Source organism: Octodon degus, unplaced genomic scaffold, assembly GCF_000260255.1.
Source record: "Octodon degus isolate 3935 unplaced genomic scaffold, OctDeg1.0 scaffold00260, whole genome shotgun sequence".
Classification (NCBI taxonomy): Eukaryota; Metazoa; Chordata; class Mammalia; order Rodentia; family Octodontidae; genus Octodon; species Octodon degus.
Window position 1 is genome coordinate 1,634,766 of NW_004524836.1, and position 20,593 is coordinate 1,655,358.

General features: G+C 36.8%; 1 protein-coding gene across 4 annotated transcripts in view; it reads right to left on the reverse strand.

Annotated features, from left to right (window-relative positions):
- Nucleotides 1-20,593, reverse strand: part of Inpp4b (inositol polyphosphate-4-phosphatase type II B) — an 872,970-nt gene that overhangs the window by 415,274 nt on the left and 437,103 nt on the right. The window lies entirely within an intron of this gene.

Sequence of the window (20,593 nt, forward strand, 5' to 3'; positions counted from 1 at the left end):
GTCAGTGAGGACTCAGGACATAAGAGAACCTCTACTGTAACATCCTATAACTCAGTGATGTCCCAAACTTTCTGATCAAGGAGATTATGGGGCCACAGAGGAAAGTGATCAATGATGCAGAGTGTGCCTAAGGAGAGTCACATGGAGAGAAAATATTCTCTCAGGCTTTCACAGACAGCAAATTCATTAATCAATGTCTGTAACTCATCTACATGGTTGACAATGAGATCTGCAAACTGCTATACAGGGTTTCAGGGTAAATCCTGAGGGGATTTGACTGAATTTGTCAAATATAAAAGTTACATTTTTTATTATATAAGTCTTGCTTTATCTTGGTCTTAACCATCCAACAGAAAAGTATAAAAATGAGGTATAAAAAGTTAAGCCATATTAATATGCTGAGCTGTAAATGGCTCAAGTCAACAACTTCTGACATTGCCAGCCCTGCAGATAACCCACTACTATTATAGACTACTGGACTACATTGGATTACTTTGCTGAATTCATACACCTACAATATATTAATGGCAATGGAATACCCATCTCTGACCAAGATGGGTTTTTTATTTTCCCTGAGAGATAAGCTTTGGGCTATCGAATCTCTATATGTTAAGAGGTTTTTTTTTTTAATAATATTATTTTGTATATATGAAGCCTTGGACAGTGCTGTTCCACTCTGACCAGAAAACGTTACTCTACAATACTTACCCTATAATATTTATCCTACAATATTTATAGTGAATATTTGCTTCTGCTTGAAGGGAAGAGATGCTGGAGTCCCAGTGGCTAAGGCAAGTTCTTCTGGGCTACGTGCTTACGGGACTAACCCTAAAGTGAAGTTGGATCCCAAAACCTGGCTAAGCTTTGCTCATGTCCGACATGTCACATGTCACACATTTTACCTGGGCACTTTCAGCCTGCCTCTAAATGACACCACTGGGTGGGAGATGTGGAAGTTTGTTTCATGACCCTTTTACCCTTTCTGATTTTAATCCTCATGCTTTCACAGTAATAAAATATGGTTAGAATTATGCAGCTTTCTGAGTCTGGGGAAATTCCTGTAGCCAATCCTGAAACCTGGGGGTATGCTTGGGACCTTCATCACACCACTGCAGGAGGCAGGTACCATTATTACCTGAAATATGTACAGAATTTGCAACTATATTACACTGGGTAATCCTTAAATCAGAGTAAGCCTAATTTAATTTGGGGAAAGAAAAATAATACTTCTGTTTTTCTTAAAATGCCTCATTGCTGGAGTCTGAAAGATCCACACATACTTTTAAGATAGAGTTTGAAAAGTTTCAGAGTAAGAGAAAGTCACTCAATTGAAACTGAAGAAAATGTACGACATCTGTTGATTGCCAAACACAAAACAGAAACATTAATTACAAAGAAAAGTCCTAGATTTTCTTTTCCAAGCTTTAATTTAGGAAGACTTTGCAAAGGACATCTTTGTCTAACTAGACATGATCATTAGGTGTCTGTGATAGTAGCTTTATCCTAGAATTTGAACAAAACCCTGATTTATTTTTTATCTTTTCAAATCCACAGAAGCCCCGTATCAGGTCCTGTTCTTTGCACAGAGCACGGAAGAGCTCATCTTACCACCAGAGCACATTGCGCATCCTGACAGACTGAGGGGTCTTTACATCTGCAAAGATGGAGTCCACCCTAAGAACACCATGAGGCTGCTTAGAGAACAGGGTCCATAGTTACTAGGTAATTCCTTGAGAAATTTTATAAAAGGCAAGTAAAGCAGGGGAAGAAAGGGTAATTCAGGGGTGATAATTAAATACATTGAATGTAAACAGGATAACTGTGCCAGTCCAAGAAACAAAGGGTTATGATGCCAAAAGCTCAACTGTGCTACACGAGTCTGAGCTCTTCAGACTTGTGCTGTCCCCATCACAGTGCTATCCATCACTTTTCAGCTTCCATCGTTCAGCAAGAACTACTGTTTACTCAAACCCACTGAAGTGTTCCATCATCTTTAATAAATATCTCACCGAGTAAATGTAAACAAAAAGCCTCATTTAACATATATATCATTACCTTCAAAATAAATGATCAAATGGTATGCTTTGATAAATTAGGACATGAGTCTTTTCTAAAAACAAAATGTACAAAATTCTGCATTGAACAACTTCATATTGTCAAACTGAGTATGATTGTTGAGGATTAGAAAATGTGGCACAAAAAAGCTTTGGGGTTGCCTGCTTTGGGCTCCCAGTTCATATTACAAAGGTTGGGACATTCCATGGTCTCTCTAGGCACCTCCTTTGTGGTCCTAAATCGTAGGATCATCACACTGAGTCCCTCCTTCTACCCTGGAGCACTGTGATGGGAATGTAACGCGACAGTGACTGTTTGCCTTTTCCATGTTGCTCCATGGAAGAAATCTTGGCCTGAGATGTCTTGTGTTGACCTGAGACAGGGTGGGTGACTCTAGCACAAGGACTTCCTCGGTGAGAGATCTGATATGCCATGGATAAGGCTGCAGTCAACAGGTGTCACATCTAGAGATTATAGAGGCAGTGCAGTGTGTAAGTCAGAGAGTGCACTACACAGAGGTCCTGGTAAGTCCTGAGAAACCCACACATGTGTCCCCTAGAAGGGACAGTATTTAAATATCTGCTTCACAGAACATTCACACTGAGTTAATAAAAGCTAAAAGCTCTAAAATAGCTGTAAACGTTCAATCCAATCTCCAAAAGCAAATGTTTAAGGACCTGTGGTTGTTGCCTAACTCCCAACTCTTATATAAAGGCAAAAAAGAACTTAGCTGGCAGTGACTGGTGCACAAGACTGTCTCAAGCAAAGCTGAAAATCTATCAAAGTTTTTATTGCAATTAATGGAATCATCCCAGCGAACTCCCAGAAAGCAAGGTAAAGTTGCCACAATAACTTTTCTGTATAGGAGCAATAGAGAGAAAGTAATTTTTAGAAAAATAAGTAAGTATAAATCTCAACTGTCACAGTAATAACTTGAATCACTATAGCAGTGACAACAAAATTCAATAAAATACTTATGAATAATCCTGGAAATAAAATTATAAAAATCCATAAAGATTAATAGAGAAGGAGGAAGCATTTATAATGTACATATCAATTCCTCCAAATATTAATTCACATTTTTAATATAATTCAAGTAAAAAATTCTTGTGGGAGCAATTTTAGAGCCTTTTAAAATTTTTGAAGTTCATTTGAAATAAAAGTTATGCATCATAAAGAAAATTCTAAATATGAATACTAATGAGAAGTTTTGCAATAATGATAAAATATATGATTATGGAACATTTAACAGTACAGAAATGCCTCTGAAATTGACATTCAAATTAGTGTGAAAATATAGGAATTCAGGAACATTCATTTTATTTATGTTTTCATTCAACAAATAACATGCCAGCTGTATGCCAAGCAACGTTTTAGCCATTAGAGGGACAAACACAATTCCTGTCCTCTCCCATTAAGTTTGATGAGAAAAAAATTAGTAACTATTTTCATTGCAGGAAAAGTTGACACGATGGGAATAGGAATCCATGGATGTACATAAAACATGGAATTAAAATTACTGTGTAATAAAATGAGAACCCCAAATAGATTTTAAAAAACATGAGGAATTGTTTAACAATTATTGAGATAGTTGCCTACCCTCTTCAAGTCAAATGTGTCCTATAAGATATAGATAGAAATCCGAGAAGTATTACTGCAATAAAAATATGATGGAATGTACAAATAAAGATATATGAGATCAATCATTGACATGCATTTGTGGAAGGATTATACGTACTTCTGACACAATGACTAATAGAAGAAATTCCAAGGAAGATGTCTGACAATTGTAACCATGAAAATAAAACTACCTATATCAAAATTAATGAAATAGAAAGTAGATCTGAATTTTTTTGCATTCAATATGATACATCAAAGTCTATTTTCATACAAATACTAAATATCAAATGAAAAATAGTCAAAGAATACGTTCTGAAGAACAAATGATCCACTAGTGAGTATATGGAAAAGCATTCAACCTCATTAGTACTCAAGGAAACAACCGTTAAAACAATGATTGAATATACTTCATCTAAAAATTGGCAAAGAATAAAAACACTTGGATATTTGTGGCTATTTTGAGTCTTCTTTGAATACTGCCTTCCTGTATCCCCAAAGATGTATTCTGAAAATACTGAAATATTCTTATCCGGCACCAGCACTTCTGAGAAGCACTCTCAGACACATCATGTTTTAACACCCAATTAAAACAAATACTAGTTTTAAGGCAAATGACTGTTATATTTTATAATGATCTTACAGGTATCATAGCTAATCTATGCAACAGATGTGATAAATGTGATGAATGTGGAATAATTGGACAAAGGAACTGTTTTTTCACAATAAAAATCAATTAAACATGACATTGCTTTCTCAGAAAATATGTTTCCATACCCTTCTACCTAGTAATTCTAATCCTAGATTTCTACTTAGGTGAGTAGCTCCAAACTAGAAGAATAAAGTACATACACTGAAGTTCTACCACATGACTAAGCAGAAGACAACGGATGAATCCAAATACTGAGTAATATTGAAATTTGGAATAAGCTGCACTCTATTAACTTGGCAGGATGATACAACATCATTATAAAGATACGCGGCAAAAGTTGAAAATTCACATTTCAAAAGGCTTATGCCAAAATGTTAATTTAAAGGACAATGTTTGAATTGGTGCTTGGTACTTATAAATCTGTGGTAGTACATCATGGAAGACAGAATAAAAATCCCATCTTCACTGCTCTTTCTCTCTGTGCTGAAGTTGCTTAGCCACTGTAAGCCAGTCTGCTCATTTGTAGAACAGTAAAATAGGAACCATGCCATCCACACCCAAATACTATTATTTCCAATTCACAATTAAGTTAGAATTCAAGCAGTATTAATAGACAGTCTCTCATATAGTAGTATTTGGTAATCATGGTTATTGGATTCATTTTAGTTATTAAACCATGACCAAGCCTATGCATACCAGAAAGTTTAGATGTTAATACACCACATGTTGGCAACAGCTGTGTGAGTAACTGGGCCACCCAGCACTTGGGAGAATCTCTTCTCTATCTGGGAAGTACCCCCTGCCTCTTCACACATTACCATGATAGATGCCAGAAATCTCCTCCTCAGTCTCTGTAGCAGTGAGTGCACAACCTCATGGCCTTGTCACCACTGATGTCACCCTATAGAGCTCAGAAACACATGCGTCACAGATGCCACCTGGAAGTCAGTTCTGAGAGGAGAGGCCTTTGCCCACTTTCTCCGGCAGTGGTGACGGAGGCTCCACACTTGGGCCCAATGTTAGTGGTGTGCTCGGAGGTGTCCAGCCAGGGAGCTTTGCCCAGAGCACTCTCCTCTGTCTCTGGTTGGGAAAAGCACTCCAGAGAGGGTCTCCTCCAACCTTGACATCTGTTCTGTATTTGAGCTGACCTTGCCCCAATTAATCCTTTGTTCTATAGTACTTGAACGCGTGCGCGCGCGCACACACACACACACACACACAGCACATATTTATGACTGCATGATATAAAGACATTATATTACACAATACGAGTCTTCAATTTGAACAGCTATTTTTTTTTCTTTAAATTTAAAAAAGAAACTATAATACCTTCATAGACCCCTAAATTCATTGTGGGCTTTACTTCCTGACCTCCTGTGCCTATTGGGTAAGTCCACCCTGTTCAATGTTTTCAAATGAATTTTTTTCACTTTAAAATAGTTAATGTACATTCTGTTTTCAGCTAAGAAACATGATTGTACAGATAGCAAAATGACAGTGAACAGTTAACATTTTCTACTTTAGAAATTCTTACATTTTTCAAAATGTATGTATTATTTAAGGGAAAATAATACATATATGAAGGGAGAAGAAAATGTGATCAAACCAAATACCACCAAATGAAAAGCCATGCGCATCCCAGAACCTCAAGCCAGATAGGTACTGCAAGGATCACTGGGGAAAAACATGGCTTAGGTCTGATCACCTCTGCACCACTTAAGTGACCTTTGTCCCAGATACTGTGCAAGTTGTTAACTTCAATAATATTCAGATAATATCTAGGTAAGATATTATCTTAGGAAGTAAATCAGAATCTGTCTTGTACTTTGTTAAAGAATTCTTCTTGAATATCAACTTAAATATGTATTTCTGAAATGCTCTCTTTTCCCTAAATACATCTCCAACCTCTGAATATCCTTTATATTCCCTGTTTAGATAACCTTTATCCATCTTTGGAATTACCCACAGCTGTCCAACTCAAAAGACCTTCACACACTTGTTCCTTTTATTCTGTATCCACCCATGATTCCCAGGCAAGCTGTTGCTCCCCAGCAAGGGAGGGAATTTCTAAGTCTGAGGTAGGTTCTTCTATAGTTTCAGATCACAAGCTTGTCATTTCCTTTACTCCATAAGAAAGAAACAGTTTCACTGGGACATAGTGAAAAAGAAATATGTAATACAATTCAAATGCAGGTATTTTTCTTAAAGCAGCTAACCCAAATTAGTGAAAATCAAAGAGTGAAAAAATGCACAAATTTGAGAATCTACAAATACTGACTCTCAGTCCTGATTACATTATTTAATGCTACGGCCAATAAAATCCAAGTCAAATCTCGCAGTGCTTTTCCAGAGAATTTAGATGCTTCATATCTAATGATTTGCTTTCCAATAAAGATTTAAATCCCTTAAGTCATTAGCTGAGTGAAAAAGTAAAATTAATGAAATTGCTGATCAATGTCATTTCACTGGTATATATGATTTTCTTCTAACTAATCACCCAAGAAAGTATTAAGTGCACTTAGAATAAAAAATTAGATTCTTATAAAAGTTACGCTAACACTGTTTTGTAATAGCCAACTATGAAATAGCAGCCACTTGAGTCTAAAGTTGTGAATGAATAGATTTAAATTCTGGTTGATGGGAACAGAAAGGTAGGGAGTGAGCTCTGCTCTATGAAATAGTTCAGAAAAACAGACTGGAGGGGCCAGGGAGATAGCTCAGTGGAGTAAGTGCTTGCATGGGAAATGCAAAATCCTGAGTTGCATCCCTGTTGCCACCAAAAAATAGAAAGAAAAGAAAAAAGAAAACAAGACTGGAGAGTGACCCCAACAAATCACAAGCCAGTGACTTAACCATCCTGCATGTGGACAATGCAGCAGGGATGCTCGGGACAGAGCAGAGTAAGTACTTGATGGGCCAGGTCGACAAGAGGCCCATGGCCCAGCTTGGGGACGGGCAGCCCAGGCAGACATGCTCTCTCCCTCGGCAGGGGAGCACGGTTTTCCGATGAGCAGCTCCGCCATCTCCATCGCAGCTACTACAGCTGAAGCTTTGGTGCGGCCCTAGCAGGCAGCACATGTTTGTCTATGCAAATGCTAGAAGCAGAGTGATAGATAAATACATGTGGTAAAGCTGGCCTCTGCAGTGGCTGACAGCAAGAGGACAATCAGAGGAGTGTGATGATGAGCAGCAGCAAGCGTCCAAGTGGGAGTAAGCAGAAAGATCCAGGAGGCAAGGACAGCAGGGTGAGAAGTGGCAGAAATACTACTGCGGTACAAATCATATTAGAAACAAAAGCTACAAAGTGCTTTTCCATCAGTCGACAGCAAAAGTTAAAAATGCTCCACAGAAATACATGCAGGACATTTAGTTATATTTCTGCTTCCAGTCTCCCTTAGTAGGTGTCCACACGGAATCTATCTGCTTTATTACTTTGCACTGAACTGCAGGCAGGAGACACCGCCCATTAGCTCCTTGCTACCAGGTGGCACTTTACCAACCCAGAGCAAGTCCTTTGGATGTCTTGCTCCAATCCTCATCCTTTGGGATCCTGATCTTATTTATGACATAGAAGCTTATTGTTATGTTTATATAACAGTAAACCAATTTTATTGGTTATATAAATCTACTTTTTTTGACTCTTCATGCCATCAAGTCTTCTTCTATATAGATAGGAATTAGAATGTTTACTTGGTAAATGCTTCAAAAGGCAAAATATATTTTACATTGGTTTTTTTAAAAAATACATTACATATCAGAGTTACTTGGGAAATACGGATTGTCATTCAGAACATTTTAGATACATAACTACATTGCCCAAAAGCTTCTGGATGATTTTATTTCAACAGCTTTAGGGAAATAAGAGAGATTAATAATTCTGCTGAATCTTACTTAAAAATGATAAATCACATTTCAGGCCAAAAAATCCAATGAGGTCAATTGTTTTAACTATCCAAATATAAGATGCCATGCATATGATTTAGCACTGGGAGTTTACATGGGAATGCTATTTATTTCAGAACACAAATAGTTACAACTTCCAAAAAAGAAATATCTCTTCCATTTTATTAATCATCAGACATAGAAAATGGTAGAAAAGCTGACACAGGTAAGTTACAATGCAGTACTTATCCCAGTGACATTAACTTTTTAAACCTCCTGAGAATGAGAAAACAGAAGAGGAAATGTGAAACATTAGAGGAAATGACATATGACAACAATGGGTGAGTAATAGTGGAGAAATCAATATAAAACACAAAAAGTTAGTAGCCTGTAAAAATATTGCTGGCTGTGTATGAAGTTCCTTATGATAAGTCCAGGAAAAAACACATGTTGAAAATAGACACAGTAGGCTGCAGAGATAGCTCAGCAGTCTAAGCGCCTATGTAGGCAAAGGCCGGGACCCAGGTTCAATCTCCAGCACCACATGCCACTCCAGTCCCTCCCTGGGCATGCCAAGCAGGCTACTGAGACTAGCCATGGTGCCACATGATAATCCTAGCACTGGGTAGGCTTAAACAGGAGGATCACTGCTGCAGGAGTCCAAGCTGCATAGTGAAACCCTTTATCAAATGCATAAAAATAAAAAAAGAGAAAATAGATACAATAAACATGGGTAATAAAGGGAGAAAAATATCATTGTAAGGGAAAAGTCCATATTTTTTGTTTACCATTCAACTAGATTTATCAGTTTGAGATAATACTACATGGCTTTACTGTTTTCTTTCTTTAAGTAGCTTCTTGTACAAGTGGTAAATGCTACCAATCAAATGCCATGAACTTTCACCTAGTAAAAATTATCTTTCAAAATATGGAAAGCCAGACAGAGTAATAAATCAAGAGTTATCTAGGAATAAATGTTTCCTACAAATAACTTGAAGATTACTTTTCAAAGAATATCAAAGCAAATATAAACACCATTTTCAGTATAATGAAGGATAGAAATGGGCTAGCAAATGACTCCATGATAGTGACCAGTCAAAGAACAATGATAAGGTATTAAAAAAAAAAAAAAAAAGGAAGGTATCAGTTCTTTGTTTTGGGACCAACTGGCTAAATTTTTTCCCACTGTATTGATTTCATTCTGTTGGTGATTTCTTTCGCTGTGCAACAATTTTTAGGAAGATGAGATCTGAGTTGTTGACTCTTTGTAATGTTTTCTATGCCATCTGGGTTTTGTTCATGAAGTCTCTGCCTGCACCTGTATCTTTAAGATTTCTATTTATTTTTTTCTTCCAGCAGAATTAGTGTTTCTGTGTTAATCTTCAGATCTTTGATCTATTTGATTTTATTTTGGTGCAAGGTGATAGACGTAGGTCTAGTTCTAGTCTTTGATATGAAGCAAGCCCGCTTCTCCAGCACCATTTATTAATGAGGCTATCTTTCTTCAAGTGAATGTGTTTGGCCCCTTTGTATAAAAAAGGAAAGATTTTAGAGAATATCATAAATTCTCCCTTATAATCATTGGTCAGAATTTTATAATACAATAATTGAATAAATATTTGACCATGTAATGAACTTTATAGGCCAGGTGTGTACTCATAATCCCAGCACTCTGAGACGCTTGGGGTGAGAAGGTGATAAGTCCAAGCACAGCTTGGGCAACATGCTGACATAGAAAGACTCTTACTAAAAATAAAATAATAGGGCTGGAAATGTAGTTTAGCAGAAAGTCTCTGTGTTCATTCTACAGTATCACAAAAAAAGTTTGCTTCACTGATGATTCAATATTATATCCAGATCCTATACCAAAAAATACTATCTCATTGTCATCTTGGCTTTTGTTGTTTCCATACAATAAAAGGGTAATGAAGGCCCAAAATATCAAGACCAAATGAAAATGGTCAAAAACTAATAACAGACCAGGCAGTTTCTCCTCATTGAGATAGATTTGCACAGCTATGGAGATCCATGCTTGTGAGAGTCCATACAGTGAGCAGTAAGGAAATCCAGCCTTGAAAATCCAGAAGGGTCTGGAAAAGGGTGAGTGGGGATTGAGTTGGAAGATCAAAGACACAAAGATTAGTGTTAAAGGCTCAGAATGTTATTGGGTCAGTTACAAACTGGCTTATAGTTCCTTGAAATACTACATGCGGAGCTCAGCTAGAGACACACAGATGTCACTAAATCTGCACATAGTGGCACCCTCAGAAGCCTGAAGTCAGCCACAATAGTGGAAATGGGCAAGTAGTTCAAGGCAACATTTTTTGTTTTATTTTTCTTTCTAGACAGTTTACCGGCACATCACTTCTGAAGGGACATGTCCAAGAGCTATGACTCCCAAAGAAGGGACAATTAAAGAGATTTACTGACAGAAACCTTAGGAGGTAAATAAAGCCCATCAAGGCCTAAGTAAGTTGTGGTAAAGACAAAATACCTCTCAGGTACCATTTTCCAAGTCAGGGAGGTTAAGACAATTATCATTTGTATCAATATTAGATGATTTCCGTGGGTTCAAATGTAAATGATTTTCTATCTCTCACAAGAGCCCCTTGTATAAAATTCAAAAGCCTGTGTTGGAAAAAAAAATTCTGGGCCAAAATAAAAAAGAAAGGAAATGTTCAGATGTAGCAGACAGAATTTGTACTTCATGATGTAGAAGAAAAGAGGAATCAGTTGAAGAAGCAGCAAAAGCTATGTAATCCACTTTGAGCCTTTCTCCCGAGTGGGAGAACAGCAGGAAGACGAGACCAAAGGCAAATCTTGCTCCTTGAGAGAAACTTGAGGCTTGAGAAAATATTTCCACTGAGCTGAACACTACTGACTGCATGACAAATGTGCGAACAGATCTTAGAAAGCCTTGCCACAGAGGGCACTGGGTCCTCACTAGACTATGAGGAGCTGCACTCTCCACACAAGCTTCTGAGAAACCCTGTGGCCGGTGCAGGGCAGAATCAGAAATCGTGAGAAGGGAAATTGGCAAGTTTAATTTTTCAGTGCTCTCTGTTTAGATAGAATTTGTCTTTTGCTCTGGGTGTTTATTATGGCACTGAAATAATTTATCCAACTTGCATTATCTGGATCATCGCTGTTCGATAATACAGTTGTATAATTTCTGGCTTGCTGGCTCTGCGGCCAGGGATAGTTTGTGATGAGAAATAAGGCAAGTGAGTTTTAGCTTATGGTTCAGGAAGATCTTAAAGTTCAATAACGCACTCTCTTAAAAATAATGCCATGAGCTCAAAATCAGTACAGTCCAACACATGGTTTTGTGGTAGTGCAAATGCATTCTATTTTGCCCCACCCTAGAGTGACTCCTAGCTACAGAGCACTTTCAGGAGCACTGTGTGATCAAGAACCTGGATTTTAATCTAATACATTAGAATTTAAATAGCCCTGTGGGGTTTGTGGCTACTCTACTGGACAGTGCAGCTCTAGAATAAATGTTAATTTCCCGTAGATACAAGAACAATGCTATTCTTAACTTTGTGACTATAAAGTAGAACTTCCTGGGGATGAACAGGCTTTCTCTCCATCAAAGCCAGATGAGCCACACAGATGACTGCTCACAATCCAAATCTGTCCTAAGAACAAAAATGAGATGGCTCACAGGATGGGGTCCAGTCTTAGGACTGTAATTTCTAGTAGGACTGCACTAGAGAACCTTCCTGCCTCTCTCTCCCTTCCCCCCACATGGGCTTCTCACTGTTCTGGATCCTCAGAGACTACTTTTTCTGTGTTTTCTCCCTGCGACTACCCAATTACTGTGAGCTCCATCCTACTCAGGGACACTGTATCTTCCAGCCACAACTGTTTCTGCAAGTCAGTACCAGGATGAAATATTTGGAAGTTCAACTGCTAGCAAGAAAGCTGTATCATCAAATCAAGGTGTTCGGGGCTGGGGAGATGGCTCAGTAGAATAAGCACTTGCCTGGCAAGTGCCAGGCCTGGTTCAATCCCAGCTTCCACAAAATAATAATAATAATAATAATAATAATAATAATAATCAAGGTGTTCATAACAAAGTTGTTACTTATAACTTCATTGGCCTGATTTTGATGCCTACCCATCAGTTACACATGAAACACAAGGGGAGAAGAAAAACATTATTTATTGATCAGTGAATAGTGAATATTTCTGCTCTCTAGCTTCCAAAATAAAAGGAATGGTTTGCATTTGTAATGGACGTGTCTTCTTTTTTAGATTTGGATGTGACTATTTGTTTCCACTAGTACGTGTTTGCAGGGTGTGATGATCACGTTCATCATGGGGAGTCAGTGCACCCTCACTCTTCTTTCTAAGGCTACACACTTAATACCGGTAGCAGATACACTAGCTGTGCATAGCTACGTAATCAGAGAGTGTTAAGGTAGCCACGACACAGAGGAGTTAATTGCATGCAAGTGCTTTGCACAGAAATTAATGCCTTTCCCGACCTTTCTGAATTGGGCCAACTCACCATTACTTCTATGTCATCTAGTCCTTCCTCCATGTAGTGCATCAAATATTTATTTCTGTGACTCATTAATGAAAAGCTTACTATTCCCAATGGATTATAAACTCTATAAGAAGTTTGAGCTTTGAAATTATTTTATTCCCAGTGCTTGCATTAATGACTACACGTTTAAAGTGCTCAATAAATAAATAATGCAGCATTTCATCTAATGACATACAAGATTATCTTTAATACGAATAGGGATTATAACACAAGGACAATTTTTGTCTTTTTTTCTTCAGGTGCTGACCTCAGAAATAAAAGATGTGCAAAAACTTCTTGTTTCAGGGGTGGTACTAATTTTCAGAAAAACTAAAATTAGTCCAAACAATGGGAACCACAATAATGCCTGGATACAGGCAATGCTATGCTTGCCCCTTACAGACAGGTCTACATCAAGGGTCTCACGGGAGAGTCTGCTAGACAATTCAAAGTGCATATCACAGTGTTGAGACTAAATCAACAACCTTTATTTATTGTCTTATGTTCCAAAAGTATACTGAGAATTTCAGAAAAAGTAATAGAGTCAAGACAGGATAGGAGCAGCTTATTGAACCTTACATTTTGTCCTACTAGCTCCTCTGCATGCTATTTTTGAAGCTCATACAGCAAAAGCCAATAGGAACTCTCTGAAAATGAATATTATGAATGGTCCACGGAGCAGTGCCATCTGATCCTCAGTTTTAAGTTTCCATTTTTGCATTCTAGTTTCTATAGATGTTAAAAATTGTATAAGCTTGAATTCATGTATCTTATGAATTAATGTAGCATCTGTTCATATTTTAGAGGAAATTAGAGGGCAGACCACTAAGACAGGGTGAGGGCAGCCAGACTCCAGTCACTAGAAGTGAAGAAGGTGAATGAACTGAAATCATGAACAGCAGAGCAATATACATTTGTGGATTTGACACTCACTAGAAATGCTCAGAAATTCTTTGGGATTTTGATTTCTTGCCATTGAACAGAATGTGAACTCAAGCCTACTGCTATTGAGATAGTAAAAGATGATGTGATCCTGTTAACGAAGTGATGTACCTATGGAATTCAGCACTCTGAATTAATTGGAATAGGGTAGATGGAACCTGAGAATCTTTAGCCTCGCTTGGGAACACAGCTCTGTCTGATGGAGTAGTTGATGAGGACCAGAGACTGCTGTGCATCAAAGCAGATTTAATTTTAAAATATCATAACATGTTCCCTGCTCTGGGATACATGGACAACATTTACAGTTGTATCTTAGAAAGAAAAAATTATTTAAAATTTAAGATGGCTCAGAAAACAGCATCTAAGACAAACAAGTGAAGTGTGAGAGTTGCTACCAGCAGCCAGCCAAAAATGGTTAAAAGTTTACTGAAAAACAGAACGAGAGAAACATCAACATAAAAGTGAAAACTTTAAAGCACTACAATGTACTGATGTAATAAATACCTTTTCCAATTCTCAAAGTATCTAGAACAAAGGGATATGCATTGGGAAGTGAGAGTATCACTATTTTATTTATGCAAATGAAAAGGTCAATCTGGAAATATACACATCTGACATCAATTCATGAAATTTTTGAAAAACTAGGCAACAGAGGACATCCCAATGGCAGCCTGTGTTCACAGTGGAAAGCCATGATCTCCAACAAACATCTTACTGCTCTCTTCAGCCGCCAAACAATAAGGAGGTAATTAAATACTCCCAAATTCTAGAACATTTTTTGAAACCAAATTGATTCTTTATTTTGGTTTTCTGAGACAGAGTCTTACTGCCCTGGAACTCCTTGAGATCCTTTTGCCTCTGCATCCAGAATGCTACAAGTACAGTTATGTGCCACCTTCCCCAACCCCTGTGGTTTTATATACTGTTAAGGTAAAAATTTTCTTCATTTTTTCAAAATTTTTTTTGTTTTGTTTGGTCAAAAGAGGGTCTCACTGTGAAATTCAAGCTGGCTTTGACTTCATTATGAAGACCAGGCTGGCCTCAAACTTGCAACAAGCCTTAACCTACTGAGTACTGGAATTACATGAATGTTCCACCATAACTGGCAAGTGTTATGGTGGGGTTTTGTTTGTTTGTTTGTTTGTTTGTTTGTTTTTTGTTTTTTGAGACAGTGTCTCATTGTGCAGTTCAGCTCACTTTGTAGGCCAGGCTGGTCTCGAACTTGTAACAATCCCCCTGCCTCAGACTTCCCAGTGCTGAAACTACAGGCATAAGCAACCACACCCTGCCAAGTGTTAGGTTTATGTAGACTGATAAAAGTCCACTGGGTAAAGCAGGCAAGAAAAGAAGCAACTGATTAGAAGACAAGGGACTATGTACATCTGACTCAAAAACCAATTTAAGCAATATTTAAAAAAATATTTAAAATTAAGGCATTCTATAGAAAAAGGGCTCTATTCAGATATTATGAACTCAATTTCAACCAGGGTCCTGAACTTAACTTTAGATTAATTACACATTTCTGTTTTAAAAGTATCTATGCAAGGAAAATGAGATTGAAGTTATTAGATTGCTAATCTGTCATCTAAGGGATTGAAGAAGAGCCGTCTGGCTGATCAGAGAGAATCCTTGTTCCACATGGGATTTTAAGAAATTAGTTTGTTCTTTTCTAGAGAATGAAAATAGAATTCATTCAAGGCATGCACCAATAAATTTTTTAACCTGGCACCAAGGGAGGTATGAAATTCCTTTGATAGGGGAGAGTTTGATCTTAGGCTAGACAGATGAGAGAAGAACAAAGCAACGAGAATCTAGGCATAGTCTCAATTTTCACTTGAATGTTTTTAGGAGCACTTCGGTGAAGTAGAAATTTTCTCTTCAAAAACAAACAAATCTTTTGTATTCACTAAAGTTTTTGACTAGTTGTCGGTATCCCTCAAAACTCCATAAACATATGCACACACACACACACACACACACACACACACACACACACACTAAATGATATATATTCAAACACACTAAATGATATATATTCAAACATCTATATTGAAAATCTGAGTTTAGCTAAGTATCACATAGACTAATTATGTTTTGTTATCTAATAACAGAAACTACTTATTATAATGTACCTTACATAATTTGGAGACACTAATTTAACATTTAGGATATTAATATTTAGTATAATTTAATATAAAGCTAGCATGAATTAGAGAAGTACTCATTGTTTCTATTTTATAAAACAAAATTCTAGGAACCAGAAAATATATCAATAGCTTCCTACTTTTTTTTTTTTTTTTTTTGGAACAGAGGTTTGAACTCAGGTCCTTGTGCTTGCCAGGCAAGTGCTTATTCTACTGAGCCATCTCACCAGCCCTTTCCTATTTTAGAAGATCTACCACATAAAGTAGTTTCATTACAAGCTAAGAGTCAAAAATTGAGATCTGAGTAACTCTGACCTTAAGTCCATGCATGTAACCCACACTGTGTTTTAATTTCTTGTCCAAGGTAACATGTTTTTTTTTCTTTTTTACTAGAACAGCAGTGAAACACTCCAGAGCTCCTTATTATATGAATCACCTAGATTATCTCCCATAAGCACCCATCACTAAGTAGCTGACTGAATAAGGCACTGCACAGACTCTCACTGTGCCTTTGTCCTTTTGCTTTTGCTCCTACACATGCTTAGAAGATGGGGCTCCCCAGCATTTGGTGCAGTTAAGTGGCTAAGACAAAGCTCAAAGTGTAGATAGGAGCTACATGCACTTACTCTACATTTGCCCTGGGAAACCTCTCGTACAAACACCAAATAGCTCCAACCCACAAGATGAAAAGATCCTACATCCCAGCGTGCTTATACAGAAGGTTTTCTCTCTACCAGCAATGGTGAGATTGGAATTTGTATGGACACTGAATACCCTTTTATTCTGATGAAGTTACTAATATTTGGGAATGTACGAAGTAGTTTTATCATTTCATACGTCTATCAGCAAAGTATGAGAATTACTGTTGGTACACCATCTCACCAACAATTAACAGTCTTAATAGTAGATATTTTGTCCACATATAATAGTAATTCTGGATTTACTTTTCTTCTGAGGACTTTGGAGCATGTGGATTACGCTTGGCACTCATTTGTTACATCGAACTAGCTATCCAAACCTGTTCTATATTTTCAACTGGATTTTAATCATTTTATTATTATATATGCTTTTATTATATTCTGGATACAATTTTTGTCAAGTACATTTTGGCATAAATTCTTTTTTAAGGAATATTGTTTTCCCACCCTGTGGCATGGCATTTCATGTTCTTAATGACGTCTTTCAAAGAGCAAAGTCTAGTTGATGTCTTGTAAACCCTCACTTATTATTTTTTTGTTTATAGTTTGTAATTTTTTATGAGAATGATTTATTCTGTTTTCTTTTAAAAGTTTTATATTCTTAGCCAAGCACAGTGGCCCACACCTGTAATCTCAGCACCCACCCAGAAGGCTGGAGGATTGCTGCAAGTTTGTGGCCAGCCTGGGCTACATAAGTGAGCTCAAGGCCAGCCTGATCCACATAGTAAGACCCTGTTTTAAATCAAAATAAAACACAGCAAAATAAAGCAATCAAACAAAAAAAAAACCCCAAAGACAAAACAAAACAAAACAAAAACCTAAAACCAAACCAAACCAGAAAGAATCTCAGCCCCACCCCTGGGGTGTGCTGAGATGGTGATTACAACTGGGTGTGGTGGCGCACCTGTAATCCCAGCACTTGGGAGGCTGCAAACAGGAGGATCACTATGAGTCCGATCTATGCAGTGAAACCTTGTAGACCCTGTCATAAATTTTAAAAAAAAAAAAAAGATGATCTCAATGCTCTATATCCTTGCATTTAAATTTTGGAAAATGATTCACTTACAGAAAATAAGAGCTGCTGTGCATTTGTCACACAGATTTATACAGTTGTTCCAAAAACATTTGTTGGAAAGAATTTCCCCTTGAGTGCCTTATGTTGAAAATCAGTTATCCATTATATCTTGGTCTATTTGTAGAAACTATTTTGATCCATTAACCTATTTGTATGTCCTTAAGCAACTGCAAGTATCTGGTTTATAAAAGAATTATATTAAATCTTGAAACTAGGGAATATAATTCCCTATATTGTTCTCATCCAGATGTTTTGTCTATTTCAAGGCCTGTGCAATTTCAAATAAATTTTGTACTAGATCATCAATTTCTATTTCTACCTCCAAAAAAGTCAGCTTGGATTCCAATCTAGATTGCATTGATTTATATGCCAATTTTAGAAGAATTTATATTTTAATACAATTGAGTTATTTAATTCATGAATTGAGCATGGATTTAAGATCTGTAAGTAAAATTTTGGAGTGTTTGCTGTAAGAATTTTGTATATGTTGATCAAATATCCCATAGTGTTTTATTTATAGGAAGTACTTTTAAAAATAACATCCATTATTAATTTTCTGTTTCTGCATGCATATAGAATTACATCTTTACAAAAGTGGACTTTTATGCTCTTTCTTCATTTATGTATTTCAAGTACTTGCATTTTGGAGTATTCTTTTTTTTTTTTTTTTTGTATTTTAGGGAACAGTCTACAGGGTGTTCAGGTCGGACTTGTACGATCTGCCTGTTTACTTCCTCCCAAGAGCTGGGATTCCAGGAGCGCGCCACCACGCCCAGTCGCAATTGCAGTCTCAGTGTGCCCCAGAGGAGGGGCCGGGCCCTTTAGATTATCCTTTATACAGATATCTTCTTTTAAAAGTTTTACTTCTCCTTTTGAGTTGTTATACCTTTCATTTCCTTTTCATAGCTTTTAAATCCAGAGGACCTCTAGAACAACGCTGAACAGAAAGAACACAATTGGGCTATTCTCATTATTAGCTGGAAGATACTTAAAATTTCATCATTTAGAGTAATTTTTGATGTAGGTTGTTTAGAGATGCACATTGCAATATTAAATAAATTCCTTGGTCCTAATTTTCCGATAGTTTTCATCATGAGTGAATGACACACTTTTAAAATGCTTACTTAGCATCCCCTGAGTTGACCAAAGAGTTGCTGCGTATTTTGTTTGTTTGTTTGTTCTTGAATTTGTGGTACCTGAGATTGAACTCAGAACCTTGCGCTTGCCAGGCAAGCACTGATTCTACTGAGCTATCTCCCTGGCCCAGTTCCTGCATTCTTTCTGCTAGTATGGCACAATGTAAGATTAGTTTTAGAATAATAAACCAGTTTTGCAATCATGGGAAAAACTCCAAATATACCATTTCCTGTATATATAATGAGACTGATTTGTCAATGTTTACTTAAGAATTTTTATTCTCTGCTTGTAAGGGATTACTGAATCTGCTTTCTTCTATTATCTTTGATTATGGAATCATGATGCCTTTGTAAAATCAATTGTAAAATGTTAGTTCCCCTTACAGTTTACAAAAGTTTGGATGGGACTAGCATTTTTCTTTTGTAAATATTTGATTGAGTTCACCGGTGAAGTCATGTTGACTTGAGAGTTTTCTCTATGGAAAGATTGTGAGTTGCAAATGTGATTTATTTACAAAATGCAGTAGTAGTCATGCCTTTTGTATCTTCTTGTGTGGATTTTGAGAAATTGTGATTTTAAGGAAATACTTCTTCATGTAAATTACAGTATTCCTAAATACTTAAAGTTGTACATTGTTCATAATATATTCCCTTATATTCCTCTTAATCTTTAGAATACATATTATTATTTTCTCTTTCATTCAATAGTGAAAATTTATACTTTTTTTTTCTTTGATCACCCATGCAAAGAGTGTATTAATTTGATTAATCTTTTAAATGCCCCCATATCTCAGACTTTATCTTTCCTTTTTTCCTTTTCCTTTAATTTAATTTCTTATGCCTTTTATTTTCTTTTATCATCTTACTTAGGTTTCTTAACTTGAAAACTTATTTCATTAATTTTAATGTGTCTTTTTTGTAATATTCATTTAAAAGTCTTCATTTATCCTTGATACTGCCCTAGCTGCATCCTACAAAATTTAATATTTGTTTTAATTTTTATTTAGATTAAATTATTTCCTAATTTCTCTTGGGAGTTCGCCTTTGACTCACAAGTTATTTTTAAATGGTTTTAATTCCCGAATAGCTGATGATTTTCACATTATACCACACATACTATGGGCAGAGAAAACTCCTGTGTAAATGTCTCTTTTGAAATGTAATGAAACTTATTTTGGACCAGCATATAGTTTACTATGGTGAGTGCTCTGTATGTCCCTAAGAACAGGTTGTGTTGTGTAGATGTGGGAATACTGTACACAAATTTAAATTAGGTCAAATTCAAGATAGTGTTTCTAAGTCTTAAATATATGTATGCATATTTATTTAGTTAGCTTAGTGGTTCTACCAATGATTGAGGGGGAATGTCAAAAATATTAAATATGGGCTGGGGAGATACTGCAGCAGTCCAAGCACCTCCCTGGCAAGTACAAGGACTCAAGTTCAATCACTGTTGGCCCTGAAACTGGGCATGGTGGTACACATCTGTAATCCCAGCACTGGGGGGGCTGAGACAGGAGGATCACTATGAGTCTGAATGGAATAGCCAGATGTTGTATCAAATAAATAAATAAACAAACAAACAAATACATGGTTCTTTAAAATTATATTTAAAAATTAAGTATGGGGTCAGCTAGGTAGCTCAGAAGAATAAAGCACCTGCTTAGGAAGGTTCAGGGACCAGGGTTCTGTTCCCAGTGTACTGTGCTGGCCCTGTCCCATGATGCTCTGATACTGCAACTGAGACTGGGCGTGGTGGAGTCTGTACCTGTAATGAGGTACACCTGTAGGTATACCTGTAATCCCAGTGCCTGGGAAGCTGAAAATAGGAGAATCACTATGAGTTTGATCTGTGTAG